This window comes from Calypte anna, chromosome 3 (genome assembly GCF_003957555.1).
Source record: "Calypte anna isolate BGI_N300 chromosome 3, bCalAnn1_v1.p, whole genome shotgun sequence".
NCBI classification, from domain to species: Eukaryota; Metazoa; Chordata; class Aves; order Apodiformes; family Trochilidae; genus Calypte; species Calypte anna.
In genome coordinates this window covers 83,351,500-83,368,965 of record NC_044246.1, presented here as the reverse complement: position 1 = coordinate 83,368,965, position 17,466 = coordinate 83,351,500, and the positions used below count along the sequence as shown (strand labels likewise).

General features: G+C 42.5%; 1 protein-coding gene across 6 annotated transcripts in view; it reads left to right on the top strand.

Annotated features, from left to right (window-relative positions):
• The window catches only part of BACH2 (BTB domain and CNC homolog 2), a 190,891-nt gene that overhangs the window by 40,625 nt on the left and 132,800 nt on the right, over nucleotides 1-17,466 (top strand). For all 6 annotated transcript variants that reach the window (XM_030447795.1, XM_030447796.1, XM_030447798.1 and 3 more), the window contains one exon: nucleotides 1,635-1,718. The gene's annotated coding sequence lies outside the window, so the exon portion shown is untranslated. The remainder of the gene's footprint in view (nucleotides 1-1,634; nucleotides 1,719-17,466) is intronic.

Here is a 17,466-nt window from a genome sequence, read left to right as displayed (position 1 = left end):
TCTGAACCCCTTCTGTTTCAGTGCTTCGAGTCACCAGCATTCTCTCTTGCAACGTAGCTTTGGTGTTCAAAAAAAAAAAAAAAAAAAAAAAAAGAATCAAACCAATGGTAAACTGCATCCACTGATGTTGTTGGGGCTTCAACAGCCACTGCACAGCCTGCTGCGACCCTCCACACCTAACCAGCTAGTCAGTCTCCAAACTCCTCATACTACCTCCAGTTTTCCTTCCCCTTTAAGTGAAATGTATTTGATATATTTTTCCCTGCCATGCCCTGGCCCAGCTCTTGGCTGCTCTGTGTTGTGTAGATGACTTAAGGGAGGGAGGGACCAGGGGAGAGGGTTGATCCTTATCTTTGTTTTGGTGGTGACCCTGCCCTGTCAGAAGCAGATGCCAGAGATAAAGCACACCTCTGTCCTCCTAAGTCCTGGACTAGACCATGCTCTTCACTTCATGTGGTGCCTGGCTATTCCAGCGTTTGCAGTCTGTGTTCTAGAGGTTGTCAGAACTTACTGAGTCTTTCCAGACACTTTTTTGGGAATGGCTCAATGTGAACACTGTGGCTAAAACCTTGCAACAAAACTTTCCAGCAGATATCCACATCAGTGATGATCAGAATATGCTAAATGCCCAAACCCTCAAAATGGCAGGAGGGGTATTGCAGCCATATCCTCTGCCCCGTGCTTCATGTCTGTCTTTGCTTCATGTGCCCTTGTGGAGGTAAACATAGGATAACATGCAGATGGTTGAGCTGCATTTCCTTAAGTGAATGGCTTTGGTTTGTTTGGTTTTGGAGAGGGCAACGAAATACTGATGTTAATCTAATTTCCAGCACTCAAAATCCAGTTGGATTTTTTTTCTTTGCTTCTGATGTGTCTTCTGGCTGTTCAGAGAGGCTGGTGGGGTTTTTTGAGGTTGTATCTTCTGTCAGGTTTCTACCATATGGGCTTTTTTCTTCTTTATTTAAGTGTGGAAATTTCTTCTCTGAAGTGTAATTTTTTTGGTTCATCAGTGTATTGGTGAGTTTGACTCTGAAGCTTGAAGCTACTAATACTTGAAGTGAGGAGTAAACACAGACACTAAAAGACCCTTTTGAGAATTTCAAGTGGAGTCAATACTTAATAATGTTGTAGGTGCAAAGTTCAGGGAAACTGTCCAATTAAGTAATTTACTGTCAATGTTATTTTGTAAGTGTTATTTTTACATTGCTGCTGCAGTTCTTAGTGGCATATATTTAATGTTGAAACTGAAAGCAACTTAAGCAACTCTCTCTTCCCTGAGATTTCTACTTTTGGTGGCATTGATTATCTGTTTGGCATTGATCCTGGTGTTGTCAGGTAGGATGCCCCACAGAGAGAGCAGAGGATTTGAGTGTAGGAGAGAGGCCTCTCCTGTGCAGTCCTGTGAGGAATGGGCTGTGGTACCTCCTCTGCCCCTTCAAACTGTTTTCTGCTGCTTCTGTCTGGTAATTGAACAATTTTGGGAAAGGACTTTTTCTTGTTTAGTATCTTTATGACACATGGCAGAAAAAAATAAAGACCTAAATATCTGCTGGGAAAGCCAATTGCTATAATACAAATAATAGATAATCACATGCTGTTAAAATTTCTTCTCTTTTCTGTTGTTTTTCACACAGAGCGATGAGGCAAGAGAGAAGTTTTTAAAAACAGAAAAATGTGATTGCGAAAACATTGCTGGCAGGAGGACTCGGTGGATTCAGGTAATAATGTGACACTGCTTCTATAATGCTTTAAAGCCTGGCTGGGTTTCAAGCTGACAGTGGCCCTTTGTCAGGGACTGAGGAGTAGAGGAAGGTGACAAGGTATAACAAGACCCAGTGGCTTTCTGCTGAATTAATTCAGACCAGGCGAGAGGGTGTGAGTGTTCCCTCAGCATGGGTGACTGCTGAATAGGACAACATTGCTGGTGCTGCCTTAGCTTCCTTCCTTATGTTAGGCTTTTCCATTTAAAGCTGTTCTCTCTTCTTTTTTTTTTTTTTTTTCTTTTTTTTTTTTTTTTTTTTTTTTTTGTTGTTGTTTGTTTTGTTTTTGTTTTTTTTCTTTTTTTTTACCCTAAGAGATTCTCTAATTCGACTTCTTACAGCTGCATTGATATAGGTGGAGAAGCTCCATGTCTGTTTTCTGGAAGAAGGTCAAATGATTAGCTGTCCCTTCAGACTGTGCAAATCTGAATCTATGAATGTTTCCTTTGAATTCCCTCTTTTAGAAGATTTCTATCTCAGAGATCTTTATCTGATAAAAGACCCAAATCTAGACCTTGACTGCTTCAGAGGGCTGCCTCTGGCTGTTTTCTATGCACTGTTGAACACAATTTCTTGTTCTATGACTGTAGGAAACCTAAAGTGTAGTGTTTTAGCATGCTACTCGTATGTTTGCAACAACCTCATCTTGAAATAATGGGCTTCAACATACTTAGATCCTATTCTGCAGGAAGTGTAAGTTACTAGCTAAAGTGTATCCCATGGTTTTAATAATTTTAATTATTTCCTTCACTGAGGGGGAGTGGAAGATGAGGGGAGGGATTACAATGCTAATTGCACTCCACATTCATAACTGGGGCCAGCTCCTACCCTCAGACTTCTTAGGCAATCCCAGTGAAGTCATCAGGCTTTTCACAAGCATATGGGTTTTCCCCATGTGTATTTGATTCCAGGATAAGGGCCTACAGTGCTCTTTTTCATGCACTGATTTCCCACACATATGAGGAGATTTGAAAAACACATCTTTTTCAGTGTAGCCTCTTGGCTTCCATCTCCAGTTTGAGAGGTTCTGCAGTATTTTCTCAGGAAGTAGATCAGCAGAGCTGGTTGCCTTGGACTGAACTGTTTTTAACTGGCAAGTCCTTTGTGTTTTCTTTGTTAGGTGCTAGGTGGGAAAGGCACAGTTGTGGCTTTGCATTGCTATATTCATGGCAAGAAGGACATGTAAACAGTGTGTGAATGGGTATGGATTTGATATTTCCTAGAGCCAGATTCTTTTTTCTATTAAATTGCATGCTCAAGGAAGATAGTTGCTGTATCAACATTGGTATAATGACACATTATGAAAAAATCAATATCCAGTCATAGAAATGAGTCCCAGTGTAAGCAGTTGGGTGCTTACAGCCGTGATTTATATGCATTTGCAAATGTAATGGACTTTTTTTTCTTGTAGCACTGGTAACTTGGATAAACACTGTATGTGTGACTCATTGCAGAATATAAACTTATTTTAAAGGAGCAAGTGTGGGATTCACTAAATATCCTGTTGCCTGCCTTCCTGAATACTTGGATTAGGTCATAATTAATCTTAAATTGGCCAACCTGAGAGGAAAATTACTGCTGATCTCCCACAGGTGGCTTCAGAAATAAACAGAAGGATGGAAGGGCTTTAAAAATATAAATAGTAGTTAGAATTCGTAAAATCATAAAGCAAACATATGGTGCCAGGTCTTCTGAAATATAACACCTGATAGCTTTTTTTATAGTTTCAGAAAGAGTTTGTTTAGTTATCTCAGGAAAAGTAAATATTTTCATTCCTTTTTCTTCATCTCTCTCTCATTCCATTACTCTCTCTTTTTCTTTTTTTCTCTCTCTCTTTTTTTTTTTTTTTTAATGTCATTTTCTCTGGAATCTTCTTAATTTCATGGGACTGTGGTAAACAACACCCTGACGTGCCTAGAAAGCCCTATTTGGGGGCAGGAGATGATACTGTTTGTTGCCCTTCTGTGGTTAGGTTCATTCTTAAGGTCCTTCTGCAGCATCAACTCATGATGGAGTTGATAAAATCCAGACTCAACACTCCCTGTGCACCTGTGTTTGAGAGAGATGCGATGGGCACTGCAGTGGCTCCTGGACCAGCCAAGATCAGGCTTATTTTGTGTCATGGTACCCCAAGCACTGGTGCTGAGGGATGAATTCCCCTGTGTGTGTAGGGTGTGAACTTTTGGGGAGCACACCTCATCATCCACACTCTTCTGCCACATCCTTGGTGGGGAGACCGCCGTCCCCGGTGCTTTGAACATCGTGGTGGGGAGGCAAGGATGATGCTTGAAAGGGGGTGAAGGAGGAAGATGATGAGCAGAGGAGTTGGGGGGCTGAGTGGGGAGGGGAGTCTGGGGAGGAAGACGCTGCTCCAGGCAGGGGGAAATACTCTCTGCTTTGCAGTTGCTTGTGTGGATAGAAACCAGATGGTGTGCTGGAACACCCGCTCGCTCAGGCAGCAGCAGAGCCAAACATATGGTTAATGGTTAGGAGAAAGAGCTTTGCGAGCCAGAGCTTTGCTGACTGCCTCGCATTACAGATTGTTGCAGTGTGTCATTACATTGCCAAACTAAGTGCTTAATACCCGCTGCGGGCGCTGGGCAGGCATTTGCAGGGAGGATGCTGAGGCTCCCTGGGCAGGGCAGGAGGCTGACATCACGTGTGCCCCTCTGCCACACCTCCTCACGCCCCCTTTCCACGCTGGAAATGCCGTAAATCTCCCCTTTTACAAGCTCAAAACCTACAGCAGGCAGTTTTCCCATTCTGCTTGCCTCTAATCCATTTATTTCCAACAGCATTTGGTTGATTTTGCCTTTTTTTTTTTTTTCCCCTCCTTTTATTTCTTTGGGTCCCTGAGCAGCCAAGTTCATCTAGGCTGCACCACTGTGCTCACATCCCCGCCATCCAGAGTTCCTGCTCTGGGAGCTTTGGGCAACACCAGGCCCATGTTATCTAAGGAACTGCTGAGCTCATTCATCTCCTTTTCACGGCCCGCTTCCTTTTATTTTTAGCCAAATCCGTCAGGCCTGACAGGCGGGTAATTTGAGCCAGAGAAAGGGCAAAGCTCCAGGTCCTTTCCACAAAGCAATTCTTCTCCTCCCTCCTGGGAAGGCTCCAAACTTGGCCTGCTCCAGGCAGATGGATTTGTTGAGTCATGTGAGATCATTTACACAAAAACACAGAGAGGCAGTGAAAAGGAAAAAAAAAAAAAAAAAAAGTAAAGAAAAAAAGGTGGGGGGGAAGGGGTGGGAGAGCGTGTGCTGCCGGGGCTGCTGCTAGCGTAGGAAATGTGCTGTGAGGCAGCTAGACAGAGGAATGCAGCAGATTCATTCTTGTATAAGGTAATGTCTCGTTTACAGTGCAGGGTGGAGCCAGCGCAGAGGAGAAATCACTTGAAAACAGATTACTCATTTAAAACAAAAAATTCTCTTTAAAATAAATAAGAACAACAATAATAATAATAATAAAAAAAACCTAACCAAAACAACAGCAACAAACCAACCAACCAACAAGCAAGCGGTGCGCAGGGACTTACAACAAAGGCGGCGTTGTTGACAGCACCGGATTACAGTAGCGGTAAACTCCGGGCTGGGAGGTTGCTGGAAAATGAGTTTGCTCCATGATGCAACCAGAGTTTGCTTTGTCTGGCCACCAGCAGGAGCGGGGCAGTGGGGACGGGGAGCCCAGCACTGGGGAGGGCAGCCAGCCCACGCTTTGCCCCGTCCCAGGATGTTTTCAGGTGGTGGGGTGGGATGGAGAGAGAGATGTGGGATTCCCAGTGGGCAGGGATGGATGCACTGGGGCATTGTTAACAGTGAAAATGGGGGGGAGAAAGGGTGGGGGAGAACCTCTTCTTGTTTTGGTTTTGAACTGGTTAAGGCGTGATCTTCATTACATCAGGGAGTATATTGTGTTTGTTCAGTTGAATGTTGATTTTTGTTACCGTTTGCAACCTAGGCTAACCCCAGCATGTTGGTTTTGTTTTGTTTTGTTTTTAAAGTGGGTGGTGAGAGAGAGCATAAAACTTTGGGTTTTTTAGATCTTGCTGCATCTTGGAGAATTAGGTTGGGTTAATTTATGCAGTGTTCTAACATGATGCATTCAAACCTTTAAATAGGCATGGCCTGTATTTAAATACTGTTAATATAACTACCAGTTACTCCAGACTTCTTAGCAAGGCAACATCTGAACAGTAGTATTTTGTCCTGATGATGATTAAAAATCAGAGTAGGAGCACTGGGAACTGGTGGAAAACATGCAATCAAACAAGTCCAGTGCAAAACATTTCACTGAATTATTGGCTGTAGTTAAAGAACTCATAGGAGCTTGTAAAAGTATGTTTGTTTTTTAACTGGACCCTTTCCCCCCCTGAGCAGCATCTTCTGCAGACTCCACAGCCATGTCCACTGAGGTGCTTTTCTCTGGGGAGGGTTTGTCTGGAGCCTTGTGCTTGATCTTTTCTTCCTTTTTTCCTCCTCCCGCTTCTTTTTTCACACTTTTGTGTGAAGCACAGCTGACTTTCCCAGCCCACTTGCCCTGCTGTGCTGTGCCACTGGGCATGTTTGGTTTGGGGAGAGCCTTTGCTTCTCACTCTTGAGTTTTCTCACTTGGTGGATACCTTTTGTCTTCTCTGTCCCTTGATCAGGCTGCCTCGTTAGTTATACTGAATGAGCACTTGGCAGCACCTCAAGTCCCTGCTGAGGTCCCACACTGCACAAACCCACAATGGGGTGGCTACCCCTCAGCTTAGGGCTGGTATCTGGAGTGAGAGGGATAAAAGTATGAGGGATAGAAGTATGTAGTTCATAAGTGCAGCTGGGTTTGGGACATAGATTGTGCAATGAGCTGTGGCTGTAGCATGGCAGCTCTGAATGAGGAATGGCAGTAGATTGCTCTGAGATCCTCAGAAGATCCCAGAGAAGGACAGCATTGTTAGTTATTCTCCTTGCATAGTTACTATAACTTTCTTTCCTGTCTTTCACAAAATACCTAATTATCTTACATTTTCTGTTGCTGTGAGAAACATTCCCCATAGTTACCCAGAGCTGTAATTCCAGTTAAATTCTCACTTTATAAAGCTAATCTCCCAGAAGTGCCTGTGGGATTTCCAAAAGAAAAGATGGTTCCGAGGAGCTGAAGTTTTTAAGATTTTTGTTCTAGTGGACAACTCTGCATAATTCTGCTGTTAACTATTCATGGTCAATATTGGTTGAAGGCTCAATAACTTCAGATATTCATGGCACTTTTAGGACTTCTAGTGTTTTTAATTCAGCTTTAGAGTGCACCACTCCCCAGTATCTCCTTTTTTCTCTCCAGCAATATTGCATGCCTCAATTTTTTTTGCATCTTGACATGAGACATCCAGCTCGACTGGACAGGTTTTGGGAACTGCTCATGACCTGACTATCAGGAAAATCAGCCTTACTCTTCCTTCCCCCTCTTTCACGGCTGCTCAACTTCCTCCTCTTCTAAAATTGTGTTGTCTGTAAGATGCTATCAGCCCCATAATACTTTTATCTCACCTCTCCTATCTCTTCCATTCTTTTGCTCTTACTGCCTCTTCCTCTAGCTCATGCTTAGACCAGAAATTTCTCTGCTGCTGACGTCTCCCCTCCTTGCACATAATGTGGCGCTGTATCCTTTGGGATCTGAGGATGAGTTTGGAATTCGTACGTGTTGTGTCACGTCCTGTGCTTGGCTTCGGTTTGCACAGGTAGAGAGCATTGTCTATGCTAATTGTTCTTTCATTGACATCTTAAGCAACCACCTTACTTTCCACCTAGGTCAGAAGATGAGCAGGAGGTCCTCAATGCCTTCTTCTGCTGCCTTGGGGATGGAGGCACTGAGAACCTCCTGCTGAGGTTGCTGTGGTTGCTGAGGTTGCCCTTTCTTAAGTGATGCAACTCATAGCCAGGGGTTTGCTTGCTTTCCTCTGGGCTTGAGAGTACCATGTTTCCTTCCATGGATCTTATTCCATGCTGTAATTGTATGACTTTCCTCAAGAGACACTTTGGGAGCAAGGTAACCCTCTACCTCTGAGTTCAAATTATCCCACTTGACAGGATCAAATAGCAATGCCCTCCTTCAGAAAAGTTGGGCAAACATTATAATTCTCCACAGAAGGATCAGTGGGCTGAGAAATTACATCTAAGATGAGAAGGACAGTGACATCCCTGTACCACAACCTCAAAATAAATAAGTCTATGGTCTGACAGCTTTCTTCTTTAAGAAAATCATAGAAGTTATGGTGCAGTGGTGGCAATTTCCTCTTCTTGATATAGGCATCTACAGGGCATCCCAGATAAGAAGTCAGATTTATTCTAAACATATCAATCTGAATTTCCATGGAGCCTTTTAAGGTTTTATGTAAATTTTTCTCATCCAGCAATGAACTGGTGCAGTTGTGAAGCACAGAACTGTTTGTAATGTATTTGGAAACGTAGCTGTTTTCTGGTTGTGGCCAAATCCCATTAACTGTGATTTCCCTGTTTCCTTTTTCCTCCTGTCAAGTCTTCTGGATAGCAGCTTCTCTTAAAAGCTTGTTTGGAGAATCTGCTCTGAAAAGCACCCAGCCACTCCACTTCTCTCAAAGAAAGGCAGAATCTTGGAGCCTCTTGTCACCTGCTCATCGACTGACTTCCATTTCTGCTAGAAAGTCTCCATCAGCCATAGACTAAATAAGCTTAAATCTCCTTCTCTTCCATCACAGCAGAGGCAGAAGTCATTTTGGAGATTAAACTTTGCCTCTTGGTTTGGTGAGACATCAATCCACAGTGTGGATAAATTTGGCTTCTTTAATTCCCTTTGAGCATCCTCAGGAATTCTTGAAAGTTGTCAGAGATTCTCCTGAGGATGCACAAGCACCCTGTGACACTGCCCTTGCAGTAGCAGGTTTTTCAAGTTTGTGTTAAAAATTCCAAGTTTTTTTAAAGTTCTGTTCACTCTCTCAGCTTTTAGCTGATAGTTCCTCTAGTGTTACTAACTGCTAATGGGATCTTTTTGGGTTTTTTGCCTTGATTCTGTTAGAAATTAAACTAGTGTCAGCAAAAGTCTTTTCTGACACGTGCTTTAAAAAGATCTTTTTTACCTCTGCAGCTTTTGTGCACTTAATGAGAACATACTGTTGCACCTTCATAAATTCCTTCCTGTTTAATAGATACTTGTGGGCTGTGTTTGTCTTTAAGTGGATGTATCACAGCTCTTGAGGCATTTCGGTGGCTAAATAGCTGAGATTAGACACTCTGGTTACTCATCCCAGTTGTTTTCCTGTGTCCATACCAAACTATGTCTTACACAAATATTTTTAGTTAAAATCTTGTCAGATTTGTTTAAGAGAAAGCGATGTCCTCATTTTTCAGAGGTGTTTATCTGTGAGTGAGTGGAATTGTGCTAATGTGTTTTTCTCGGTTGATCGAGTTCTAAGTGCTAAGATGAAAGGCCCACTATCACTTGCAAAAATAAGACTTGCTTTTGCAGGAGCAGAACAATTTATCTTCTGTATCCAGTTCTCTAATTGTAGCCTGTAAAGACCCTCAAGAGTCCTGCTAGTCACTGATTTTCTTACTGCAACTAGTGCAAAATCAGATTTAAAATTCATTTAACTGTTGCTCGGTTCCACATCTAATACCTCTTGATTACTGTGGTCGCAGCATAAATAAATACATTTGATAGCTTACTTGATCATGCAAATGTTGAATGTCTTTCTCCTTCATTAGAATACTCCTTTTATCAAAGATATGTGCTGTCATACAGCCCCAAGCTGTTGATTAGGTGAAAGGGAATGCCATATATGGGAAAATAAGCCAGCACCCTCAAGGTATCTTCTTACTAGAATGTAATGAGTTTTCTTTTAGCAGCTTCAGCTGGTTGTTTTCTATTTGAATGCTTTCTCAAAATTAATAATGAAACACTAAAAAATAAAGTTTTTGTGCCTTCTGGGAGAGTGGCATAAATAATTAACATGGTATGTATGTCTGCTTGGTTTTGGGTTGATTGCTTATTGGCTTACATGTAGTACCATGAGTGGGTTTGAAGCACCTGATGGGCTTGGACTGTGCCAGACTAATTCAGACTTGTAACTGCCCTTCTCAGTGCCATTCACTGTTGTTAATGGTGTCTGGATGGATGGCAGGACCAAGATGGATATGAGAAAATAACTGTCTTCTCCTTGGATGTGCCACTTGGGCATGAGCATCACTGAAGACCCTTCCAGAGCTGGTGATGTTGGAGGCTGCAGGTGCTGCTTCTGAGGAGGACATTTTGCATGGGTAGTACTGCACCGCCAAGGCACAGCCAGGTTTGTTTCAGCTGTGCATTTTGAGAATGAGAGGTTAAAAGGACAAGAGCAAACCACGGCCTAGAACAGACTCTTGCATCTGGCAGGTTTGTTCTTTGGTGACGCTTATTTAGTTATGCAGCTCAAGTGCAGCAAGAGTTTCAGCCTGGCCCACAGGCTGACAGTCCCATGCCCAATGGGAAGTTATTTTTCTTCTGGGTTTTGCCCCACATGAGTGTTGTCAATGGCAAACAAAGGGATGGAGGTTTAAGGACATTGTGGCCAGTTGACTGTAAAATAAATCTTCTGTGATTGATTCATCGTGAGGTAAAGAGGGAAACAAGTTTGTGCCTGAACACTGGAAAATTTTTAGTATTTAATGTTAGTTTTAACCCTGAAGCATCAGCAAGTTAAGTAGAGCTCAAAATGCTGCATTTAGCCTTCATCAGTAAATGTTGGATAGCATTGCTGGAGAAGTTGTGACAGTAGGGAGTTCCCACATGTGTACTTCTGGAAGAACTAAAGGTTGGTGTTTCCAAACAGAAGTGGAGTCACACATGAGTTGATGACACATATTTTGATTTTCAGTACAGTAGGTGGCAGGAGAGACAAAGCGACAACTTGGCTCAGGTAGCTGCTTGTCCACATTCAGCAAAAACAAATGAAGGACGCACCACATCTGCACCCAGTAACCCTGGGAGGAAAGTGACATCACATTGCCAGGTGCCTTTGTGAGGTGTGTCATCTGGTGTGATGGACATGGGGATATGAGACCCATTTATTGCAATGCTGATGTTAAATGTCACAGTGCATTCTGTCTTGTGTGTCTACATCCCCCGTTAGGCGTTGGGCTCTAAAGATTCCATGCCAGCCTAAGCCAGTCCCCATTATGGCTGTTCATCCTCTTTCTCTTCCTTCTGTGTCTTTGGCCAACACTTCCCATCTTTCTTCTTGCACAGGCTTTGGTGCTTGTGAGACCTGGGTTTGTGGGGCCATACCATGAACTGCTTGATTGGGTGAATCCAGCCAACAGCTGGCTAAGCTAAAGACATGGTTGGATTTTTGTGTTACTCAGCGGAACCATCTCACCTTGAGCTCATGAAACTAAGTCAAGGCAAAGGAGCAATTGACAGATAAAAGGACCTGATGGCTTCAAGCTTCAGTAGAGCTGCACCCTTGATCTACCACCTCATCAAACTGGATGGAAGAGGTACTTCTTCAGTGGATAGTGAAGTAGATGCCAGGCACTTTTTTAAGGCACTGTCTGATATGCTTGGACTTCTGATTTACAGTGGGATAAGGTAACCTTAAAAGCCTGAAAAGCATGTCCTTTCTCAAGCATACAAGAGTTTTTCCTCATGAAGTGAAATTAGTGTTTTCCCTTCTGTCTTTTAGAATTATGTCTCCCTTTTAGAGATGAAAGGGATGTTATCATCCCACTCACTTAAGATGAACAGTTTGTTTCTTTTCTTATTTAAGGGAGATTTGGCACCTCCCATTGCACACAAGGACAAGATCTGCTCTGGTGCATATGTAACTTGAGCAAAGTCAATGAGGTTGGATTTGTTAAACGGAGGTTATTTGGCTCAGGGTTTGTAACTGGAGAAAGGAAGCACTTTAGTCTGTTGATTTATAGGGAATTACTGTATGGCTAAAATAGCTCCACCCATTTGCTTTCCTTTTTTTTTTTTTTTTTTTTTTTTTTCAACAATTGTTCTCTGAATTACTTTTGGTCATGATGGAAACAACTTCATTGTATAGGCCTGCCATTGAAGGCATTGAATTTGCCTTATGGGCAAAAAGGGCAGCCAGTATTTGATTCATACTTGTCAGAGGAACCTTTAGTGTACATACCAGCTTCCTATGATGACTTTAGTCTTCCTTTTATCTGTACTTGGGACATAAACTTTGAAATCTGGCAAATCAAAGAATGCAGTCATATGATGGCCTAAGTGCTGGGTGTTCATTTGATGTGAAGCCCTGTTGAGCAAATCCTCTTCATTGTTTATATTCCACTTCTGGTTTGTTAAGATTTTTGTCAGCATTATTTCAATACATGGATATTATTTGTGTTGTTGAAGCTGACTGAGAACTGGACTGGTATTGAAGTTGTAAACTTGTTGGTGTGATGTCAAGGCAAGGACAAGACATCTGTCAGGTACTTGCTTGGTTGTCTTTCCTGTAGAGTCTGACTGCTCTATACACAGAGCCTGAGCATGCCTGAGCATCTAAAAGAAGATGAACTATCACTCTAGTGATGAGAAATGAAGTCAGGAACACAGTGATTCATTGCAGGTCATGGAAGAAATCAGAGAGTTTGGGATCTAGGTCTCCTCTACCCCACCTCAGGAAGCTGAGTCCTGTGGCTCCTAGCATGATTGCTAACTTGGCTTCCTCTCCTGTGAGAAGCCTGAGAGCCTTTCCATTGCTAAAATACCGGTTTTTATCACAGGCATAGGCACACGTTTACAACTTGGGAATCAAGTTTAAGACTCATAGCCATGGAAATGGGCACATGTAAAGAGTAGCTAACTGCAGCATGCAGTTTTTCAAGAGGAAACAGTCTGAGGGGCACAACCAACAGTTGTTAATAGCTGCTCTGTTATTGTTTTACACACAGAAAGTTTAGTAGCTGAACAGAGGAGGGACTCTGCAGTCCCATGCAAGGACAGGTTCTTTCTTGTAGAAAAGACATTTGTAAAGAACGGAACCTTGGTTGCCCAAATTTGCCTTAAACAGGGTGGTATCTTGCAGATACTGATGACTTGATACAAGTCATAGGGTTGCATATACTTAACTGTGCCTGTAACCAGGTTTAACTGTGGAGTGTTCTGCTTGCTGAAGAGGATCAGAAGGGAGTTCCTATTATTTTTAAGTAGTAGCAGTCTGACAGTAAGTATGAGAAACATGCCATGTTGAAATAGTTATTTTTTTTTATGAATTTCCATAAGTGGCTCATAGACAGTTTTATGCTGTGCTGGAAGAACTCTGCGCTTTAACATAGATATCTGGATTGGTGATTAGGAAAAAATTGTTAAACAACTAGAATTTAAATACCTGTATGGCTTCATTGTAATAATTTCCCCAAAGGCACACTGGTAATTCTGCTAAATAGAGAGTTTAATAGACTTTAATAATGTGTACTTTGGAGACCCTATACACAAAGGAATTATGCATAAAACATTCATTACAGTAAACTGCTACCTTTGTGTGTAACAGGGAGTCTGTCAGAACAAACCCGGTGTGTTTTATGTGGCAACACATTGCTGGGCCTTAATGGGCAGAATTCATTATCACCACCTTACCTATCTCTTTACCCACCGAGATCAAAGCTGCAGCCCATGTTGTTTTATCCAGCAGACCGTGAATTATCCAAGGTAAACATTAGTTTATTTTCTGAGAAGTCCTTTGCCAGCAGGAGGGCTGTGGTGGTAAACAGGGCTTTGCCTTTTTTCTTTGATGTGCCCATTCAGTGTCGAGAGAAGCGATCCATGATGGGAAACACAGAATAGCCACACTTATGAATTTATAAATAAATAAATAACAGAAAAGCAACCTTAGCAAGCTGCTCTAAGCAAGTTTAGCATTGGATTTTGATTGGTTTTTCCTGTGCTGCTACTGAAGGCCCTGCTGGAGAACAGGCGAGAAGGAGGAAGAAGCAGATGCTTTTGGTAGAACAGTAGAGCATTTATCTCTTTTAATGAGGTAACATCATTAGTGCTGACAAAGTGCTGCAAATCAATACATGTAATGGACTGCTGCTGTCTTTCAGCAGTGCACAGGCTGTTGTACTCCTGAGCATTTGAATCTGCTGAATCACAGGTCAGGCTTTATCTCCTGTCTGATGCTGGTTTGTTGGGGTTTAGTTATTTATTTATTCATTAAACCATTTTCCCCCCCCTTCCCTAATTTTTGCCTTTCATCTCTGAGAATTTGAGCACACCTCCAGAATATGTACTGGGGCAGGCAGAAGTCTGCTGATTTCATGAGCATGGCAGCGCATTGAAATGCCACATTGAGGTAAAAGGACCTTCTCTTTATTTGGAAATCTGATTCCTTCTGCCTAAAATGGCTGCGAGTTTTGTTTTGGGTGGGGTTTTTGGGTTGGTTTTTTTTTTTGCCTTTTGGTTTTTTGTCCCCTTGCCCTCTGCCTCTTCCCTTTAGAGCAGCAGTGTAATGTCAGCCACACTAATCATGTCAGCCTGTGGCACCAATGACCCTGACATTCAGCAACAAAGAGCTGCAGAAGAAAGGAGAGAGCAAGGTTGCCGCAGCGCTGGACAAGGAGCACCAGCGGGTGGGGGGGAAATCTGCAGGTCAAAGCATTTCTCTGTACAAAATCTGTCAGTGTAAAAATTGTATGCACAGTTATATGCAAGGTGAACAACAGAAAAAATGAGACGGATGCCGATGGAGATCTGTCCTTTATTCCTCACTTTTCAGATGGTAAACATGACAGCACATGGCCGTAAGGGTATGAAAATAACAAAACGCCCCAGCAAAACTAATCTAAATTTGAAAAAGCCTGGAGGTTTTAATAATGTCTCTGTTGAAAAATACTTAATTCTCCCAGAACTCCAATAAAAACCATGTCATCCTCTATCTCAGACAGGTAACATAACCTAAACATTTGAAGTCTCTTTATTTGGACAGCCTGGGAGTGACACCTGGGTGACCATGTTGATTCCAGGAAAAGAGGCTGTCAGTAAAAAAGATTCATCTGAATAGATCACACACATCAAAAAAAGTGGTTCCTCTTTTCTTTTTTTATTTATGTGCCCCTCCTGTTCTAGGCTTCCCAACACCTGCTGTGGTCGAAGAATATAAACAGAATTGCAAGATTCCTTGTCTTTAACTGTTGCCTGACAACTCCAGCTAAGCACTGCAAGGTCATCTGTTTTTTCCTCTTTATTTTCACTTCTTTCTTCCCGCTACACATCCAACAACAAGCTTCAGCAGTATCCTCAGGCAGTACCCTCCCTGGTGGAAGACTTCTCTCATGTCTTTGCCCTGGCATGATCTGAAAGTCATTCATGCTTGCCAGAGTTGATATGAACCCAGAGTTGGGGTCTCATTGCCCACCCTTCATGGTACCCTCAGATGGAGAGGGGGGACACAGCTCAGAGCCAAATAAGCCTTTCAGTCACCGCTGGTGAGGGCACATACTATGGACTAATGTCCTGAAGTAACCGTTCTGGTTGCCAGTTCAGGTCGAGACTAGGTAAGGCTCCCTTAATACTTGTTATTTCTGTTGAATTTAATTGATGTTCTCAATGTAGAGATCAGAAGAGTAGACTTAATTGACACCCAGGGTACAGTCAGCATTCCTCACTGCTGAAATGAAAGCATCCTGAAAAGCAAAAATCTCACTGGCAATTTGTTACCTTGACTGTCTTGAACTGGAACAAAGTAATGGCCAACAGATGTAGAGAAGGTATCATCTTGGGAAAGCTCTAAAGACTTTTTTTTTTTTTTGTAACCCCCATGGTCCCTTAAAAAATCCCTTTTATAAATCAGCATTTCTACATCACATACCACAGGCATTCTGTGCTGTCTTATTCTAGCAGTGAAAACGAAGTTCACTCACCTCCCTCCCAAGGTGGGATTACAGAAACTTTACACACATCTCACGCTTTTCTTGCTGCAGGCACTCCAGTCCAATAAATAATTACTTGGCCAAGTTTTACTGCTCTTTACCTGGTTAACTAAAGCCAAATGCCTTCTGCTTTGTTAAGTGCAAGTCATGCCTACTTCTGTTGCTCCAGCCAGCAACGGTTCTCAAATCAGCTTGGCCTTGGAGGAACTGATTCCTTTTTAGTTACTCTAAAACAGTTACCAAATCTTTCTGCTGATCAACATGTGAAAAGAAAATAACATAGTGATAGGCTCTAAGGAGAGGAAGTAACTGGTCATACCTTTTTCCAAAACTACAGTTAACTCATTTTTTTCTCTCTTTTCCTCAGTAAAATGGGGGCAAAAGTATTGTGATGGGGGGCAAAGAGACATAGGATGAGAGGGGTTTGAGAAGTAGAGAGCTGTTAGTATTACAGGCTTCCGTATTGACTTTCTTTTTTTTTTTTTCTTGTAGATAGTGCATTAAAACTGTCCTGTGTTTTATTTTATAAAATAAAAGCACTGCACCTGAACTTGGCACAGCTTCTCAAGAGAAGAAAATGCAGGGCTGCTTGTTAGTATTGTTTCAGAGCAGATGTATAGATGATCCTGCTGCAGTCTAGGCTGCTTCTAAGGCTTGGTGGTTACCTCTCAAAGCAAATGCAGGGCAAAGCCTTGGTGGAGAAGGGCTGCTAGTGTGCAAATGCAGCATTGGTGGGCCAGACTGTGTTTGCCTGGCTTTCCTGGGTGGTCGGCTGACTTGTACTGCAACACATGGAAATAGATCTTCTGGAATGTGAAACCGTGCCTTCTGCATTTCTTCCACAAGTATTTTATAGTTTTGACTGGCATGTGTGAAGGAACTGGAGAATAATAGAAGAAAAAACTTATATAACCCTTCAGCTGTGCTTCCTTTCCTTACCAAGGTTTTGCATATATAGTAAAACGACCAGTCTGTGGTGTTGTGTAAGTCTCTTTTTCAAGTTTAGTGATGAGATTTTTGGTAAATGAGTGAAAAGTTTTGCTGCTTTTTTTTTTTTTTTTTTTTTTTTTTTTTTCCCCCACATAACTCATGTCCTGTTTTGGTAGTGGATATTTCTGAGTGTTTTCACTTAGAGAACCTGAATAGTTGTTGGTTTAGTGATCGGATAATCTGATTCTTAGAAATTCAGAGATCCCTTCATCCAATTCAACAGCCCTGCAGAGAAGGACTTGGAGTGTTAGTTGATGAGAAGCTCAACATGAGCAAGCAATGTGTGCTTGCAGCCCAGAAAGACAACTGTATCCTGGGCTGCATCAAGAGAAGCGTGGCCAGCAGGTCAAGGGAGGTGATTCTCCCCGTCTACTGTGCACTTGTGAGACTCCACCTGGAGTACTGGGTCCAGTTCTGGAATCCCTGACCCAAGAAGGATGTGGAGCTTTTCAAGGGAGTCCAAACAAAGGCCATAAAGATGATCAGGGAGCTGGACCACCTTCCCTATGAAGACAGTCTGAAAGAGATGGGATTGTTGAGCGTGGAGAAGGCTCTGGGGAGACCTAATAGCTGCCTTCCAGTACCTGAAGGGGAGAGCCTACAGGAAAGCTGGGGAGGGAATTTTTACAAGGACTTGCAGTGATAGGGGCGGTGGTTTCAAACTGAAAGAGGGTAGGTTTAGATTAGGTATTAAGAAAAAAAATCTTTAGAGTGAGGGTAGTGAGACACTTTAAAAGGTTTCCCAGGGAAGTTGTGAGTGTCCCATTCCTAGAAATGTTCAAGGCCAGGTTGGATGGGGAGTTGAGCAACCTGGTGGTCTAGGGGGAGGAGTCTGTGCCTAGGTC